This window comes from Labeo rohita, chromosome 13 (assembly GCF_022985175.1).
Source record: "Labeo rohita strain BAU-BD-2019 chromosome 13, IGBB_LRoh.1.0, whole genome shotgun sequence".
Lineage (NCBI taxonomy): Eukaryota > Metazoa > Chordata > Actinopteri > Cypriniformes > Cyprinidae > Labeo > Labeo rohita.
The window spans coordinates 3,377,025-3,396,341 of NC_066881.1; positions in this window are offsets into that span (position 1 = coordinate 3,377,025).

A 19,317-nucleotide genomic window follows, 5' to 3' on the forward strand; every position below is an offset into this window, starting at 1 on the left:
TCATGAAACTGCATGAACTAGCGTTTTCTGACTGAGAAAAGACGTTTTAGAGCGTTTCCAAGCATGCCTTGGTTTCATGAGCTGAGTTGCCTAAAATCAGTTTTGGCGTTCCTAGAAGGCTCTAACTAAGCGTTTTATGAACTGAGGCTCTAACTAAATTTCATATGCAAGAAACTTCTAACACATCAAGAAGTGTCTTTCTGCATTGTAAATAACATTCCTTTCATACATGTGAAACATTTTTAATATGTCTCAGCTTTTCCATGAAACTTCATGAACTTTCGTTTTCTGACTGAGAAAAGACGTTTTAGAGCGTTTCCAAGCATGCCTTGGTTTCATGAGCTGAGATGCCTAAAAACATTTTTGGCGATCCTAGAAGGCTCTAACTAAGCGTTTTATGAACTGAGGCTCTAACTAAATTTCATATGCAAAAAACTTCTAACACATCAAGAAGTGTCTTTCTGCATTGTAAATAACATTCCTTTCATGCATGTGAAACATTTTTAATGTGGGTCAGCTTTATTCATGAAACTTCATGAACTTTCGTTTTCTGACTGAGAAAAGACGTTTTAGAGCGTTTCCAAGCATGCCTTGGTTTCATGAGCTGAGTTGCCTAAAATCACTATTGGCGTTCCTAGAAGGCTCTAACTAAGCGTTTTATGAACTGAGGCTCTAACTAAATTTCATATGCAAAAAACTTCTAACATATCAAGAAGTGTCTTTCTGCATTGTAAATAACATTTCTTTCATGCATGTGAAACATTTTTAATGTGGGTCAGCTTTTTCATGAAACTTCATGAACTTTCGTTTTCTCACTGAGAAAAGACGTTTTAGAGCGTTTCCAAGCATGCCTTGGTTTCATGAGCTGAGATGCCTAAAAACATTTTTGGCGTTCCTAGAAGGCCCTAACTAAGCGTTTTATGAACTGAGGCTCTAACTAAATTTCATATGCAAGAAACTTCTAACACATCAAGAAGTGTCTTTCTGCATTGTAAATAACATTCCTTTCATGCATGTGAAACATTTTTAATATGGCTCAGCTTTTTCATGAAACTGCATGAACTAGCGTTTTCTGACTGAGAAAAGACGTTTTAGAGCGTTTCCAAGCCTTCCTTGGTTTCATGAGCTGAGATGCCTAAAAACATTATTGGCGTTCCTAGAAGGCCTAACTAAGCGTTTTATGAACTGAGGCTCTAACTAAATTTCATATGCAAAAAACTTCTAACACATCAAGAAGTGTCTTTCTGCATTGTAAATAACATTCCTTTCATGCATGTGAAACATTTTTAATATGGGTCAGCTTTATTCATGAAACTGCATGAACTAGCGTTTTCTGACTGAGAAAAGACGTTTTAGAGCGTTTCCAAGCATGCCTTGGTTTCATGAGCTGAGATGCCTAAAAACATTTTTGGCGATCCTAGAAGGCCCTAACTAAGCGTTTTATGAACTGAGGCTCTAACTAAATTTCATATGCAAAAAACTTCTAACACATCAAGAAGTGTCTTTCTGCATTGTAAATAACATTCCTTTCATGCATGTGAAACATTTTTAATATGGGTCAGCTTTATTCATGAAACTGCATGAACTAGCGTTTTCTCACTGAGAAAAGACGTTTTAGAGCGTTTCCAAGCATGCCTTGGTTTCATGAGCTGAGATGCCTAAAAATCAGTATTGGCGTTCCTAGAAGGCTCTAACTAAGCGTTTTATGAACTGAGGCTCTAACTAAATTTCATATGCAAAAACTTCTAACACATCAAGAAGTGTCTTTCTGCATTGTAAATAACATTCCTTTCATGCATGTGAAACATTTTTAATATGGGTCAGCTTTATTCATGAAACTTCATGAACTAGCGTTTTCTGACTGAGAAAAGACGTTTTAGAGCATTTCCAAGCATGCCTTGGTTTCATGAGCTGAGATGCCTAAAATCACTATTGGCGTTCCTAGAAGGCTCTAACTAAGCATTTTATGAACTGAGGCTCTAACTAAATTTGATATGCATAAAACTTCTAACACATCAAGAAGTGTCTTTCTGCATTGTAAATAACATTCCTTTCATGCATGTGAAACATTTTTATATGGGTCAGCTTTATTCATGAAACTGCATGAACTAGCGTTTTCTGACTGAGAAAAGACGTTTTAGAGCGTTTCCAAGCATGCCTTGGTTTCATGAGCTGAGATGCCTAAAATCACTATTGGCGATCCTAGAAGGCGCTAACTAAGCGTTTCATGAACTGAGGATCTAACTAAATGTCATATGCAAAAAACTTCCAACACATCAAGAAGTGTCTTTCTGCATTGTAAATAACATTCCTTTCATGCATGTGAAACATTTTTAATATGGGTCAGCTTTATTCATGAAACTTCATGAATTAGCGTTTTCTGACTGAGAAAAGACGTTTTAGAGCGTTTCCAAGCATGCCTTGGTTTCATGAGCTGAGATGCCTAAAATCAGTATTGGCGTTCCTAGAAGGCTCTAACTAAGCGTTTTATGAACTGAGGCTCTAACTAAATTTCATATGCAATAAACTTCTAACACATCAAGAATTGTCTTTCTGCATTGTAAATAACATTCCTTTCATACATGTGAAACATTTTTAATATGGCTCAGCTTTTTTCATGAAACTGCATGAACTAGCGTTTTCTCACTGAGAAAAGACGTTTTAGAGCGTTTCCAAGCATTCCTTGGTTTCATGAGCTGAGATGCCTAAAAACATTTTTGGCGAACCTAGAAGGCCCTAACTAAGCATTTTATGAACTGAGGCTCTAACTAAATTTCATATGCAAAAAACATCTAACACATCAAGAAGTGTTTTTCTGCATAGTAAATAACATTCCTTTCATGCATGTGAAACATTTTTAATGTGGGTCAGCTTTATTCATGATACTTCATGCATTAGCGTTTTCTGACTAAGAAAAGACGTTTTAGAGCGTTTCCAAGCATTCCTTGGTTTCATGAGCTGAGATGCCTAATATCAGTATTGGTGTACCTAGAAGACCCTTACTAAGTGTTTTATGCACTGAGATTCTAACTAAATTTAATATGCAAAAATCTTCTAACACATCAAGAAGTGTCATTCTGCATTGTAAATAACGTTTCTTTCATGCATGTTAAACATTTTTAATATGGGTCAGCTTTGTTTATGAAACTTCATGCATTAGCGTTTTCCGACTAAGAAAAGACGTTTTAGAGCGTTTCTGAGAAAGCTTTCGTTTCATAAGCCCAGATGCATAAAATCACTATTGGCCTAGAATGCCTTAACAAAGCGTTTCATGCACTGAGGCTTTAACTAAATTTTATATGCATGAAACTTCTAACACATCAAGAAGTGTCTTTCTATATTGCAAATAACATTCTTTTCATGCATGTGAAACATTTTTAATGTGGGTCAGCTTTATTCATGAAACTGCATGAACTAGCCTTCTCTGACTCAGAAAAGACATTTTAGATCCTTCCCAAGCTGAGATGCTTAAAAACATTATTGGCGTTCCTAGTGTCACAAATTCAGCCTCTGTGGCTCCCTCTGATCACCACCAGAGGGAACCGTCACCGGCGTACTAGTTGCAATTCAGACTCCATTTCCCATAACCCCGTACCTGGGGCTGATCACCTGCACAAGTGTCAGCCATTTCATGGACTATAAATAGCACGCTCACGCTCACCATTTCGCAAAGTCTTGTTTTGCTATTGCTGACATTTCTGAGCGTTTATTACCCTGTCTGATCTCTTGTTGCCGACCGATTGCCTTTATACTCTGTCTGTCTGCCGCCTGCCTTGTGACCCTCTGCTACGGTTGTTTGGATTTACGTTGTTTGACCGCTGCCTGCCCCGATCTCTCGCCTGGACTCTGTTTCTGTCTCTGGATTGTCTGCATTGCTCTGTTTCCCCCTGTGAGACCCTGCTTGTTTTGTATATGAACTTGACTTTAATAAAGTTGCATATGGATCCTACTCGCGCTGACTCCTTGTCACAGAAGACTTCGCCATCTACCGATCCAGCAACTGTGTATCAGCTCACCACAGAGTTGTCTGCTCAAGCGTCCATGTTAGCTACTCACCAACAACAGCTCAACCGCCTCACCATGCTCACCGAGGAACTAGTAAAGACATTACAGGCTCTCCGCACTCCATCCGCTCAACCCGCCGCCTCTCAGCACAACCTCTCGACTCACACCGCGATCCTCCAATCAACTACTACAAGCCCGCGGCTGGCATTCCCGGATAAATTTGATGGAACACCTTCTAAGTGTAAGGGCTTTCTATTACAATGTTCCATGTTCGTTAACCAACAACCTGCCCTCTGTCCTTCAGATAATAGCCGCATAGCCTTTGTGTGCTCGTTATTGTCCGGCAGAGCACTTGAATGGGCTACAGCAGTGTGGAGTGAGGATCGTGTCATTTTCCCCTCATTCGCTGGCTTCCTACAGAACTTCAGGGAGGTCTTCGAGCACCCAGCAGATGGCAAGGAGGCTGGGGAGCAGTTACTTCAGCTCCGACAAGGCAAGAACACCGCGGCTGACTTTGCTCTAACGTTTCACACGCTGGCTACGCAGACCGGGTGGCCGGATGATCCCCTCAAATTGCTGTTTCGCAAAGGTCTAAACGCCGAACTACAGTCTGAACTCGCCTGCCGGGATGAGGGGAAATCTCTGGCACAATTCATCGATCTGGCTATTCGAGTCAGCAATCTCCTTCGGTCACGTCGTCCCCATTAATCACTTACTCCGTCTGTCTCGATCAACGCACCTCAGCCGGAGAACGAACCCATGCAGCTGGGAGTTACTCATATCAGCTCAGAGGAGAGGGAAAGGCGCATACAGGGGAACCTGTGTCTCTACTGTGGTCTGTCCGGACACATGAGATCATGCTGCCCGACGCGCCCTACCCGTAAAACTGCTGCGGTGAGTTCTGGTTCTCATTCATCTACCTGTATTGAAATTCCTGTAATACTAAAGTTCAAGAATAAAACTGTGCAGACCGTAGCTCTTGTTGATTCTGGTGCTGCCGGTAACTTCATTGACCGTGACTTCGCTAGAACTCATTCCATTCCCCTTGTTCCTTGTGTATCTCACTTGGCAGTGGCAGCAGTAGACGGGCGACCCCTGGGCTCCGGGCAGACCCAGCACACTACCGATGATCTCACTCTGTTCTCCGGGGCTCTCCACACCGAGACAATCCGCCTGTTTGTCCTACCCACTTCTCAAACTCCCATCATCCTGGGCTTCCCTTGGCTGGAAAGACACAACCCGACTATCTCCTGGACCGAGAAACAAATTCTGCGATGGACTGATACCTGCCTCAAACACTGTCTCACTCCCTAACCACCCAAAACGGAGGTTGACGACGCAAGTTGCACATCACCGGACCTCGCGAAATTACCCAGGGAGTATTGGGATCTCGCCAAGGCGTTCAGCAAGGTCAAGGCCTCGCAACTGCCCCCTCATCGCTCCACCGACTGTGCTATAGATCTGCTGCCAGTCTCTCATCCTCCCAAGAGACGTGTATTTCCCCTGTCACAACCTGAGTCTGCCGCCATGAAACCGTACATCGACGAGGAATTAAAGAAGGGCTTCATCCGTCCGTCCACTTCCGCCGCGTCTGCTGGTTTCTTCTTCATCAAAAAGAAGGATGGAGGTCTCCGACCCTGCATTAATTACCGAGGGCTTAACGAGATAACTGTCAAGTTTCGCTACCCGCTCCCTCTCGTTCCGGCAGCCCTAGAACAACTGCGGACAGCAAGGTTCTTCACAAAGTTGGACTTGCGCAGCGCGTACAACCTCATAAGGGAGGGTGACGAGTGGAAAATGGGCTTCTCAACTACTACTGGCCACTACGAGTACCTTGTTATGCCTTTCGGGTTGGTAAATAGTCCTCCCGTGTTTCAAGCTTTCATTAATGATGTCTTCAGGGACATGCTCAACTGATGGGTCATTATATTGACGATATTCTTATCTACTCCAACTCCTTCCACGATCACGTCAATCATGTCCGTTTAGTCCTTCAATGCCTCATGCAACACCAACTGTACGCCAAATTAGAGAAGTGCGAGTTCCACCAGACAAAGGTATCATTCCTGGGGTACATAATCAGTTCAGAGGGTGTCGCCATGGATGACTCGAAGGTGCGAGCTATTGTAAACTGGCCACAACCCACCACAGTCAAGGAACAACGCTTCCTCGGATTTGCTAACTTTTACCGCCGCTTCATCCACAACTTCAGCTCCATCTCCGCACCTCTAATGTCTATGATCAAGGGGGGGAGACTCCGCCTGCCGTCTTGGCATTTCAAGAGCTCAAGCACCGATTCACCACAGCTCCTATCTTACATCACCCTGACCCAGACCGGGAGTTCATTGTGGAAGTGGACGCCTCAAGCACAGGTATTGGCGCTGTACTCTCTCAAAGACAGGGCAATCCTCCCAAAACGTATCCTTGCGCCTTCTTCTCACACAAACTCACCCCCACTGAACAGAACTATGATGTCGGCAATCGGGAATTACTGGCCAAGAAAGCTTGCTCAGAAATGCTTTCAAACCTCTTTTCTCAGTTAGAAAAGGTTAGATTATGCAGTTTCATGAATAAAGATGACCCACATTAAGAGTGTTTCACATGCATGAAAGGAATGTTATTTGCAATGCAGAAAGACACTTCTTGATGTCTTAGAAGTTTTATGAATATCAAATTTAATTAAAGCCTCAGTGCATGAAACGCTTAGTTAAGGCCTTCTTGAAATGGCAATAGTGATTTTATGCATCTGGGCTCATGAAACCAAAGCTTGCTCAGAAATGCTCTCAAACGTGTTTTCTCAGTCAGAAAATGTTAGTTTATGCAGTTTCATGAATAAAGCTGACCCACATTAAAAATGTTTCACATGCATGAAAGGAATGTTATTTGCAATTGTAGCATCTGGATCAATCAGACATACAGTTATTTGTTACATTTAACAAATAATCTTTAAAGCCAACAGCCCAGCTATATGCTGGAGTTTTGGAGACAACCCCCCCAAAGCAACTAACACCCCAAAAGGGCTCAGTTGCCAGGGCGACCATCTGATATCATAGGTTTTATTGCTTCAAGGAATGCAAACAGAGTACACTACATTTCCCTATCGGAAAGACACAATGCCTATAGAGATAGACTCTTTTCTATTCATTCTCAGACAAACCTATCCTTGACCTTCCTATCACACATAGCCCCAGGTCACTGTGTATAATTTTACTATTACTGCCTTGTAATTTTGTGTTTTCATTGTATTCTGTTGTATGCATTTGTTATAATAGATCTCTAGTGTAGTATAACTTACCTATGGCATGTTTGGTCTCTTTTAATTTGTATTTTGATGATCTAAATGATGGTGTATATTATATGTTGATACCTTTGCAACATGTTAGTGTTTTAAAAATCCTTAGTAGTTTTGCATCAACACCCAATTGAATTACATATGCAAAATACCACGCTCACAGACAAGGAGTCGTAAACTTTCCCTCCAAAGGTGAAACTTACCATTGGTTTGTGGACCTCCTGGAGGCGCAACCTCCAGAAAGCTTAAAGGCATCAAATGATTGATCGCCACTCTCTTCTCTCTCTTCTTTGTCTGCAACATGCTCTAATGCAATAGTACTTTAAGAAAGTTATTTTCTGTGGCCAAGAAAATATCATTTCTTAGAGTTGATATAAAAATTATACTGAATGTTCGCTGGGCGAACAGGTTAGTTGATGGAAAATTAATTCTGCTACAGTTACTACTGGCAGCTAATATAAATAATTGCAATCAATCATAATTAATTGTAATTATTTATATACATTTCCCTTTTGAGCTAAAATCGTGACATATTAATGGTGGAGAATGCAGGCAGTCGTTTAAACATTATCTGCAAGCAGATTCAATATCAAACTTGTGTGTTTGTCTTATAAATTTTATTAACGTCTTACACATGCTTCTGATAAAGTCAGATAGACTATAGCTTGAATGTGCCCTACCACAAGCAGTAGAAACTTGTTCAATGCTATAACACATCTTTAAATCGTACAATAAGAAACTAACCTGATATTAGCGAAGAAATCCTAATTGCTGTTGTTAGTAGAGCGTAAACCTTCTCTGACGAAGAAATCTCAGATTAGCAGCCCGTATAAATGGTACCAAAATGAATTAATCTAAATTTGGGTGAAGAAATCCCCACTTTTAGCTTTAAATGTGCAAGTCTCCTCTGACGAAGAAATCTCAGATTAGCAGCCCACATAAACAAATAAATTCATCTAAATTTGGGCGAAGAAATCTCCACTTTTAGCTTTAAATGCATGAGTCTTGTCTGACAAGGAAATTTCAGATTAGCGGCATTAAATAATCTGCATGGCGAATAAATCCCACTTGCATTGATATTAAAACTGAGTGACGAAGAAATCTTGCTACAGTATAGTTATTCTAATGGTGATTTGAGCGATGTTCCACATTTCTCCGAATTAAGGCCTTCTTGTAACCATCGCATATCATTGTAATCATGAAGATTATGCAAATGAATAGCGAATTAATGGTGTAATTCTAGTGATTTGTGAATGAAGTTGTATGCGAAAAGTCATAACTGACTGCGTGTAAGTTTCCCATGCCTGTTTCACAGCAGCGCAAGTTCTGCTCGGCTTGTTCATTGTTGTGAACATGCATCTGTCTCTTGGCAACGTCTGACCCCGGAAGTTGAGAGCAGCCTCTTCCGGTTCAAACTGATAACAGCATACACATCACAGACCCTTGTAATGTTCAAGCCACTCCTCTCCCCTCTCTCTCCCCCTTCCCCCTTTCTCCCCCTTTCTCTCCCCCTTCACCTCCTGTTTGTGCTATAACCTTCTGTTTAGACTCAGTTACGTTGGCCCTCCTCACATACTTGGGTTTTAACTGTGTTCATTTTATATTGACTTTGTTCTACCTCTTTTTGATTTTATTTCATTTATTTACCTTTGTTTAGCTTGAATGTACCAGTTCAGCTGAATTGATTTTAATTAAGTCACAAATTTAATTAAATCAAGTTATGTACTTTTCCTTTTAGTTTCCTAAAGCTATTAGGATATTTTCATTTTTATTTCGCCTTATTTTAGTTTATTGGACCATCACTGTCTTCCCTCTCAGTATAGGATTATAACAGTTCTAGCAACTGTTGTCCCCTTAATGAGCCGTACAGGTCATTAGTAGACTAATTCCTGTCTCTCCTTACTCCTTAGCAGTCAGGCCTGCTACATGAGGTACAAGTACCGTTCACCAAGCCATAGGCCCTGAGAAGACTAGAAACACTTCCTAGTGTTTCTGCTTATTTACCTTGTAATGTTTGATGCATCCTTGCTAGCTTAGCTAACAGTCTCCCTAGATTTATGACCCTACTGCAGCATGCCTTTGAACAAAGAACAACTGCGTAGTCATATCTCCTATCTTAAACTAAATAAGGAAAGCCCTTCCTTCTCCCTTTGTCTCTTTCTGATTTTATTTCAGTTTTGTTTTATTTGATACCTTCATAGTGACCGGACCTGTGAACCATCAGTGTTTTGAGTAATAATTTTACTACAGGTAAAGCCTGGTCATTAGCTGACCCCTGCTTACACCCCCATCAAAGTTACTTAAACCCTCTCTTTGTGCTGACCCGCACAAAATCTTAGCACCCCCACCTCACTAGCTGCCTTAAACTAGCTCTTCACACCTTACACAGCTTACAGAGCCGTTCCCTATACAGATAGCTAACACCTCTGTACGTACTTGCATTTGCCGTCGGCATTTCTCTCTCGTGTTCCCACAAGTGAACCGGCATGCCTCAGACATCCAGCCCTGCCACCCACCAGGAACACCTGGAGACCCTGCAGAGCACTGTGATGGACATCCTTCAGCCTAAAGCAGCCAACAACCTGCACCGGCAGAGAAAGGAACAGCGGGACTGCGACACCAGTGGACACCTCACACCCAGCCTGGAGAACCAGGAGCTGACCAGCATCATTTTCTCTTTGGCCCACACCCTCAAGGGCCTCAGACAGGAGGTAAATGAACTGAAACTGCAAGTCACAGAGTTCCAAAGGGAACCAACACCTGCTCAGCAAGAGAAGGAACGGGACAGGCGCAAGGAACCTGAAAGAAAGGAGCAACAGAAGGAAATCACCCGTCTTCAGGAGGCTCTAACAGCTGCCGGACACAGAGAGCAGCTTGAACAGGCCAAAGTCACTGTTAAAAACAGCATACGTGGAATTTAATGAGAGACACACTAGAGCTAAGGCCCTAGAAGGCCATCTGCATGCAGCCAGAGCTGAAGTTCAAACCCTGACTCAGCAATTCGGCAACATTAAAAAAGGGCTTGACATGGTTCAGAGAGAACTGAAACAGTCTTACAGACTGTGCATGGACTCAAGTAAAAGACACCCTGCTGCACGTCACACAGCCAGCAGTGCAAACCTCCGTGCCCCTGTACACAGATACAAAGGGGGGAGCCAAAACCTTCTGCCTGACACTTCACAAGTCAGTTTCCAGAAAACCTCTGCAGCCGCAGAAGGAACAGAATTCATTCAGACGAACTCTGAAGTGACACATGAAGTGACACTCAAAGAACTCAATCGAATGGCCAGAAACATCCCTGCATTCACACCAGAACTTGCAGGAGACCATGACGTCCACGCCTACCTGAGAGACATTGAGAGAACTACCAAGATAGACTTTATCTGCTCTGGATCACCTCTAGCCCAGAGGTGCGACGCTTCCTGGCTCGACAGCCAGGACACATACAATCGGACTGCCAGCAGCTAAGACAAGCCATCATTAAGGAATTCTCAGACCCAGAGTCTGAACACGGACTGATCGCTGCCCTGGCCACCAAACAGGGCCGGTATGAAACGCCACGTTTACTACCACAGACTTCAGCTAGCTTACTTCGGAGCTCGCAATGAACCCGGGATGGAGGAGGACACCAGCTTCAAGAGTCTCTTCCTCCAAAACCTCCATCCTATGGTGAGTCACCATTTAGGCATTCTAGCCTGCCCTCACTCAATGCCTATTCAACAACTGCGTGACCTGATACAGAAGGCCTTTAACAAGCACAAGGCCTCCACCAAAGGTAAGAACCCACTGATTCTGAACTGCACAACCCAGAATTCAAAGCAGGCACCAGAAAGTTTCCAGCATTGCCACAATGCCAGGCCCTTCTACAGAAAGACACTAGCCAACATAACCGTCGCCATGGCAACAAACCCAGGTTCCAGACCAACCACTGGGAGGAGCCATGGAAAAGGGCATCCTCAGCCTGCGAACACCACGGTATGTCCAACAGCAGTCAACCACATCCTCCTCCACACCCTTCACACAGGTGCTAAATGGAGGCTGCACAACGACAGCTGGACACACCCACTTTTGAGTTACAGGAGCTGCTGACACTAGCAAAAAAGCTCCTTGAACAAAACTCCACTGAGAAGTACTGGAAAGGACAAACTTTGACTCCTTGTCAAACATAACACAGCATCAAACTCCTGCAAAACCAGTCGACACCCCAGAAGACGCCAGACAATGTTGGACAGAGCAACAGGCCCACATGCCTAACAGCCAAACCTCTACCAACACAACTCAGGCAAGCTTAAGTCAGTGCTGCCACCAGAGCAAAGCAACACTGCCAACATCAGACTTTTAGTGACGTTTAAGCAGAACAGAGGGCTAACAACCACCTGCTGCCAGGGCGACCATCTAATATCATAGGTTCCCTATCTGTCGTACACTCCGAGTTGTGTCAAGTGTACAACACTAGGGGTCGCTCTTGGGAGCCCAAACACCTCTGATAGTTTTGAGAAAGGCCCATGAAATTGGGTGTGCAGATTTGCATAGCTGGCCACGCCCAGCCTTCCGGGTATAAATAGGGCAGCGCATGGTTCTGCTCACTTGTTCTGTTTTTCGGAGCCGAATGCAGCGTCTCTGTGTGAGAAGCAGCATCATTCACCTCTTCGTCGTTGGATCTACGGCACAGGCAGCGGACTCTCCCATCTCTAACACAGCTAAGTGTTGTGAGAGTTCCCCTGGGTGCTTCGACGGCGATCTACAAGAGAAGATTCTCCTCTAATTGAGCAAATTTTCTCTAAAAGAGCTGACATGATACAGTCTGTGTGTACATCATGCCTTTCTGTCTGTGTCCTTCTGGTTGCCGTTTCTACCTTTCCCCTAACGATCGGCACGTTCGCTGTGTTCACTGTTTGGGGCTTGATCATGCTGACGCAGCGTTCGCTGAGGGAGGTTGTCAAGCTTGCGAAGACTGCTTCCCGCTCCGGTCCTTCTACTTCCGGGTATGAGGCTGGTGCGATGTGCGTTGAGGAAGAGCAGGGGGAATTGAGCGAGGCTCTGCCGGGTGCGTCCCCACGAGCCGCTCATTCTACATGCTTACCGATGGAGTGTCCGGATGATTTTTGAAAGCTCGTCTCAGTATGGGCTGGATCTTTTGTTCGGCCCTCCTGCTGAGGAAAAGGCAGGCTCTGCAGCATTGGAGGGAGAGCGTGAGCTGTCAGAGGCTGACGCCGCTACTAAACTCACCACTCCAGCGGCCGAGTCTCAGTCAGTGGCGGATGCTGAAATGGCTGCTGCACTTCAACGGGCAGCCAAGGAGATCGGGGTTGTGTGGGTTCCCCCGCCCAGCCCCGAAACCTTCTAGGCTGGACGATTGGTTCCTGGGTAGCGAACGTGACTGGAGGCCACATTCGTCCCCGGATCCGTTTTTCCCAGAAGTGCATGAGGAGTTGACGAAATTGTGGAAAGCCCCTCTGTCGGCTCGACCTTGATATACCAACTCCCCGTCCCTCACCACCCCTGGCGGTCCAGCGAAGGGGTATACGGAGGTCCCCCAGGTGGAGAGAGCGGTTGCGATGCACTTGTGCCCGCAAAACGCCGCCTCCTGGAGGGGCCGCCCGAGACTCCCGTACAGGGCCTGTAAGTTTCGTCTGCTCTTGTAGCGAAGGCTTATGCAGCCTCTGGTCAAGCTGCGTCCGACCTGCACGCCATGGCTATCTTGCAGGTCTATCAAGCCAAGGTTCTCAAAGATCTGCACGAGGGTGATCCCGACCCGGAGCTGCTGCAGGAACTGTGTTCTGTGACCGTCTATGCTCTGCGAGCTACGAAGGTCACGGCGCAGGCTCTGGAAAGGGCGATGTCCACTATGGTGGTCCAGGAGCGCCACCTGTGGCTAAACCTGGCCGAGATGCGAGACGCTGAGAAAGTTCGCTTTCTTGACGCTCCCATTTCCCAGGCTGGTCTCTTTGGCGAAACCGTGGAGGAATTTGCCCAGCAGTTCTCCACGGTGAAGAAGCAGACGGAGGCCATCAAGCACATCCTGCCTCGGCGTGCAGCGAGCGCCAGCCCAGCTCCGCCGAAGCAGCAACCCCCGCCTGCTCCGCGCCGAGGGAGGCCCCCTACGAGAGCAGCTCAGGCCCCGCAACCTGCCGGTCCTGCAGCTAGACCCGTCCAACGGTCCAGTTCTCGTAGGAAGGTGGCACCGCCAGCTCGTCCTCAGGCCACAAAGAACCCTCGTCAGGCTTCAAAGCGTTCCTGAGACGGGCAGCCCAGGGAAGGAGGATCGTTTGACCTGTCCGGATCCACACTCGGCAAGGGGCGAGCGCTGGATTCGGCTCCAACTCGGCTGTCTGCCACCTGGCAGACGGCCACCACATGGTCAATAAAAGAACAATTTCCTTCTTTTCTGGGTGTCACTCACAGCACCTCTGACCCTCTACACAACGGTCGGAAGCTGTGTTCTCTAGTCAGGACATGCGGTCACACACCTCCTTTGTTCCCTCATGTTCTGAAACAGCAAGTTCGTTCAGACGATTCCTCTTCTCAGGGGAATCCTCTGCTCAGCTCTCACGGCACAAACCCGCCAGGCAAAACAGCCAGTGGTCTCTGGGGCTTCTCACCTCCGGCCACACGCCGTTTTCCCAGCCACGGTGCCCCCATCCTAGGTACGTCGGATGTAACTCCTTTGAGGCCCCTAGCGGAGAATTTTTCGGATTGGCTGAACCTCCCCAATCCTTCCCGCTGGCTCCTCAGGACCATTCGACTCGGTTAAGCGATCCAGTTTGCGAGTCGTCCGCCCAAGTTCCATGGTGTTCTTGCTACCTCGGTTTGAGGCAGCAATGCCACAGTTCTTCGTGTGGAAATTGCAGTCCTTCTGGCAAAGGATGCGATAGAAACTGTCCCCTCATCCGAAATAAGGAAAGGGTTTTACAGCCCCTACTTCACTGTACCCAAGAAGGGTGGTGGGCTCAGACCAATCTTAGACCTGAGAGTTTTGAATCGGGCCCTATTCAAGCTCCCGTTCAAAATGTTAACCCTCAAGCACATTCTCACGTTTGTCAGGGCTCAAGATTGGTTTGTGGCAATAGACCTGAAGGTCTTTCATGTCTCGATACTTCCAAGACACAGGCCTTTCCTGCGGTTTGCCTTCGAAGGTCCGGCTTATCAGTACAAAGTTCTTCCCTTCGGCCTCTCCCTGTCGCCCCGCGTCTTTACAAAGGTAGCGGAGGCTGCCCTTGCCCCCCTCAGGGAAATGGGCATCCGCATTCTGAATTATCTCGACGACTGGCTAATTCTAGCTCACTCAGGTGGTTCTCAACCACCTGGTTCAGTTGGGACTTCGGATCAACTGGGAAAAGAGCAAACTCTCCCCGGCGCAGAGGATCTCTTTTCTCGGTGTGGCACTGGACTCGGTCAGTATGTCTGCGCGTCTCTCCCTAGAGCGCACACAGTCAGTGCTGAGGTGTGTGAACATCACACTATCGTGTCGCAAGACACTCAGCCCTTGGACAGACATTGTGTTCCTGCAGTCAGGAGTACCTTGGAACAAGTGTCCAGATGCATCATTGTCACCACAGATGCTTTCAAAACAGGCTGGGGTGCCGTCTGCAACGGGCATGCAGCTTCCGGTGTCTGGACAGGCCCCCGACTGCATTGGCAAATCAATTGCCTAGAGCTGTTGGCAGTGCTTCTAGCCCTGAGGAGGTTCCAACCTTTGATTCAGGGCAAGCATGTGTTGGTCCGATCAGACAACACGGCGACTGTGGCCTATATCAACCACCATGGGGGTGAACGCTCCTTTCGCATGTCACAACTAGCCCACCATCTCCTGCTGTGGAGCCAACACAGACTCAGGTCTCTGCGTGCAACTCACATTCTGGGCGAAGCCAATCGTGTGGCTGATTCTCTGTCATGACAGGTTTCGCTAGGAGGCGAGTGGAGGCTCCACCCCCAGTCGGTCCAGCTGATTTGGGATCGATTCGGCCAGGCACAAGTAGATCTCTTTGCCACACCGGAATCCACCCACTGCCAGTTGTGGTACGGTCTAACCGAGGCTCCCCTCGGTATAGATGCACTGGCACACAGTTGGCCGAGGGGCCGGCTCAAGTATGCGTTTCCCCCAGTGAGCCTCATTGCACAGACTCTTTGCAAAGTCAGGGAGAGGACAAGGAACAGATTCTCTTGGTGGCCCCGTTCTGGCCCAACAGAACCTGGTTCTCGGACCTGGTGCTCCTGGCATCAGCCCCTCTCTGGCGCATTCCTCTGAGGAGGGACCTCCTCTCTCAGGGGAAGGGCACAATCTGGCACCCGCGCCCAGATCTTTGGAACCTCCACCTATGTTCCCTGGACACGACCAGGAGGATTTCAGAAACCTTTCACCCTCAGTGGTGAACACCCTCTTACAGGCCAGAGCCCCCTCCACCAGGTGGCTGTATGACCTAAAATGGCGCATTTTTGTGAACTGGTGTTCTTCCCGAGGGAAGGACCCACGGAGTTGTGGCATCGAGTCAGTGTTATCCTTCCTCCAAGGAGGCCTGGACAGGCACCTATCTGCCTCAACACTCAAGGTCCATGTGGCAGCTATATCTGCTAATCATGACTTGGTGGGTGGCACATCGGTGGGGAAACATGATTTGATAATCAAGTTTCTTAGAGGAGCCCGGAGGCTAAAACCTCCTCTGCCGCACCTTATCCCCTCTTGGGATCTTGCTGTGGTCCTTCAGGGCCTACAGCAGGATCCGTTTGAGCCCCTTCAGTCAGTCGAACTTGACGCCCTCTCCTTAAAGACGGCTCTCCTGACTGCGCTCACTTCTGTCAAAAGAGTGGCAGACCTCCAAGCCCTCTCCGTTAACAGTTTGTGCCTGAAATTCGGTCCGGCAGATTCTCACGTTGTCCTGAGACCCCGGCTTGGATACGTGCCCAAGGTCCCCACCACTCCTTTCAGAGACCAGGTGCTGACCTTGCAAGCTATTTCCTCCCAGGAAGATGACCCCAACCTGACCTTGTTATGCCCAGTCCGTGCCCTGCGAATTTACATGGAAGGAACTCAGCCCTTCAGACGTTCTTAACAGCTCTGTTATGGAGGACAGCAGAAGGGGAAAGCTGTCTCCAAACAAAGGATCTCCCACTGGCTAGTGATGCGATCCGTACGGCCTACCAGGCCAGAGGCTTACCCTGCCCACTGGGAGTGAGAGCCCACTTGACGAGGGGCGTCACTGCCTCGGCAGCTTTTGCGAATGGGGCCTCGTTAACAGACATCTGTAGAGCTGCAGGTTGGGCTACACCTAACACATTTGCCAGATTTTACAATTTGCGCATGGAACCAGTGTCGGCTAGAGTCTTAAACGCAAGCTCCTGACTCAGCACACTGGTTGGTGTAGAGCAGATATCACCAAACGGCGGACCTCGGTCCGGATCCGGACCAAGTTAAGCTTTTGTCTGGACCGGTAATTTGTGATAGAGAAATGCCCCAAAATACATAATCCCAAAGCACCGTTTGATCAATGCCTGGACGGCGGGCACAACAGCTAAACCAGTGATTATGACAGTTGCCAACCATTTACGGCGTATAGATCATGTTACGTTACGCTAAATCAGTTTGAAAAGTAATCTGGAAAAATAAAAACAGCTAGAGAGGAGTACTGTAGATATGGCATGCTCAAAGGTGAGAAAAGTTGATGCAGAAAATAGGACTTTTAAAAGTGAATAGACAGTTCTGTATGGATTTATCCTTCCAACTGGTAGTGTAAAACCTTTATGTCTCATATGCTGTGAAACGGTGGCGTTAATCAAAAGCGGCAACATTAAGCGTCACTACGAAACCAAACACAAGCTTTTTGAACAGACTTATCCATTGAAATCTGAAGTGAGAGCGCGGAAGATAAACGAGCTAAGAGTCCAGTACGACAGATCAACCCGACTCATCACACACTCTTTTACTGCACAGCAGCGTGCGCATGAGTGTTCACTGCAAATTGCATGGATTTTGGGACAGCATAAAAAATGCTTCAACGATGTGACGGCTGTGAAGGAGTGTTTGAGTGCCGCTGCAGAGACGCTGCTTGAAGGTAAACAAAAAGACGAACTATGTGACAAAATTAAACAAATTCCAATGTCAGCTACGTCCACAATCAGGAAATCTGAAATATTAGCAGATGATGTGTTGTCACAGCTTGAGGAAGCTATGCAGAGTGCAGAATGCATATCATTAGCCATGGATAAGTCCACAGATGTCACAGATAATGCGCAACTTTTGGTCTATGTGAGATTTTTTCACAAACAAAACAAAGAGATCTGTGAGGACTTGCTGGGTGTGAGGGCACTTGAGACACACACAAGAGGAGAGGACCTATATGACGCCGTTAAGGAGATGCTGATAAAGAGGGGTATTGATCCAAAAAAGGTGATCTCAGTCACTACAAACGGTGCCCCAGCCATGGTAGGAAGAGAGAAGGGGGCTGTAACCCGAATGAAAGAAGACAACCCAGATCTCATTGCATACCACTGTATAATCCATCAGACTGTTCTGTGTGCATCTCTGAAGGGTTTCATGAAGAGTTTCATGAAGTAATGAGCACCATGATGAAAATAATCAACTTCCTCCGAGCATCTTCGTCTCATCAACATTGTCTCCTGAAAGATTTTCTGAGAGAAGTTGAGGCAAATGCAAACGACCTCCTGTTACACAACAATGTAAGATGGCTGAGTAAAGGGAATACATTAGCTCGCTTCTGGTCCATTCGGAATGAAATAAAAATGTTTTTACAACAGCTGACGAGTCAGAGGGCCACACAGTTTTTAATGTTTTTGCAAAATGAGCACAATATGGACATGGTGGCATTTTTGGTCGACATCACAGCACACCTTAATGAGCTTAACTTAAAGCTTCAGGGACCAAACAACTTAATCTCTGATCTGATGGCAGCCGTCCGCTCCTTCCAGAAAAAGCTGGAAATTTTCAAAGTTGATCTTCAAGAAGAGTGCACACACTTCCCAAGAGTAAAGGAGCAGATTCAAGATGACAGAGACAAGTTTCTTTACACTGACTTCATCGAAAAGTTGATGAGAAACTTCAGTCAAAGATTTGACAGCTTCACCCTGGAAAAACACCACCTCTTGCTGATCCAGAATCCATACCTCATCAGAGATGTAAGGGAATTTTCAAAAGTAAGTTTTTTTACATTTTGATTTTCATTTTTATAAATTAGGTTTGTTTTTCATATATTTAATTGTTTGTTATTATACAGGAGGCAACACAGACATTCAAGTGGGCACATCCTGGTTCTCTACAACTGCAGCTCACTGATCTGCAAGCTTTCTGGCAACAAATTGTGCCTGAGGCTGCTTACCCTGATCTTACCAAGGTAGCCCTGCACACCTTGACCATGTTTGGATCGACTTATAACTGTGAGTCAGCATTCTCCGTCATGAACAATATAAAAAACAAGCACCGTTCCAGGCTGACCAACGAACATCTTCACATGTGTATGAGAATGGGACTAACCACATTCAAACCCAGATTCAAGCTGCTGACAGAGCAGTCACACGCACATTTCTCTCACTAAGAAAAAAAATCTGAACCTCAAAAAGAATGTAAAAACTGACTGTTAAAGAGAGTGCATATGTTTAAAAGGCTTGTTTTTGTTTTATGTTACCAAGAAGCTTCTTCTTCCATTATTACTTGAAATTAAGCTTTAATTTGCACATGTTATGTTTATTGAAAAGTTGGCATCAAATGCCTCTTTAGCTGTTTAAAAAAATTACTATTGTTGTTTAAACTGTGTTAGGACAGTAGAGAAGAGAATAAAAAAAAAAACGTTTTTTGCACTTTTTCAAGACAAAGCACTTTTGATTTTATTATTATTAAGAAATATTTACATTTGTTGTAATACAGGCCTGAAGTTGCCCCCGTTTGCCATATGTTTCATAATGTGAACATGAAAATAAATATTGAAATGAAAATGAAATATACAGTGTTGATGTTGATGTGGGATGCATGAGATTTCATAAGGTTCGGACCTTGTGGAAGAAATTTTAGT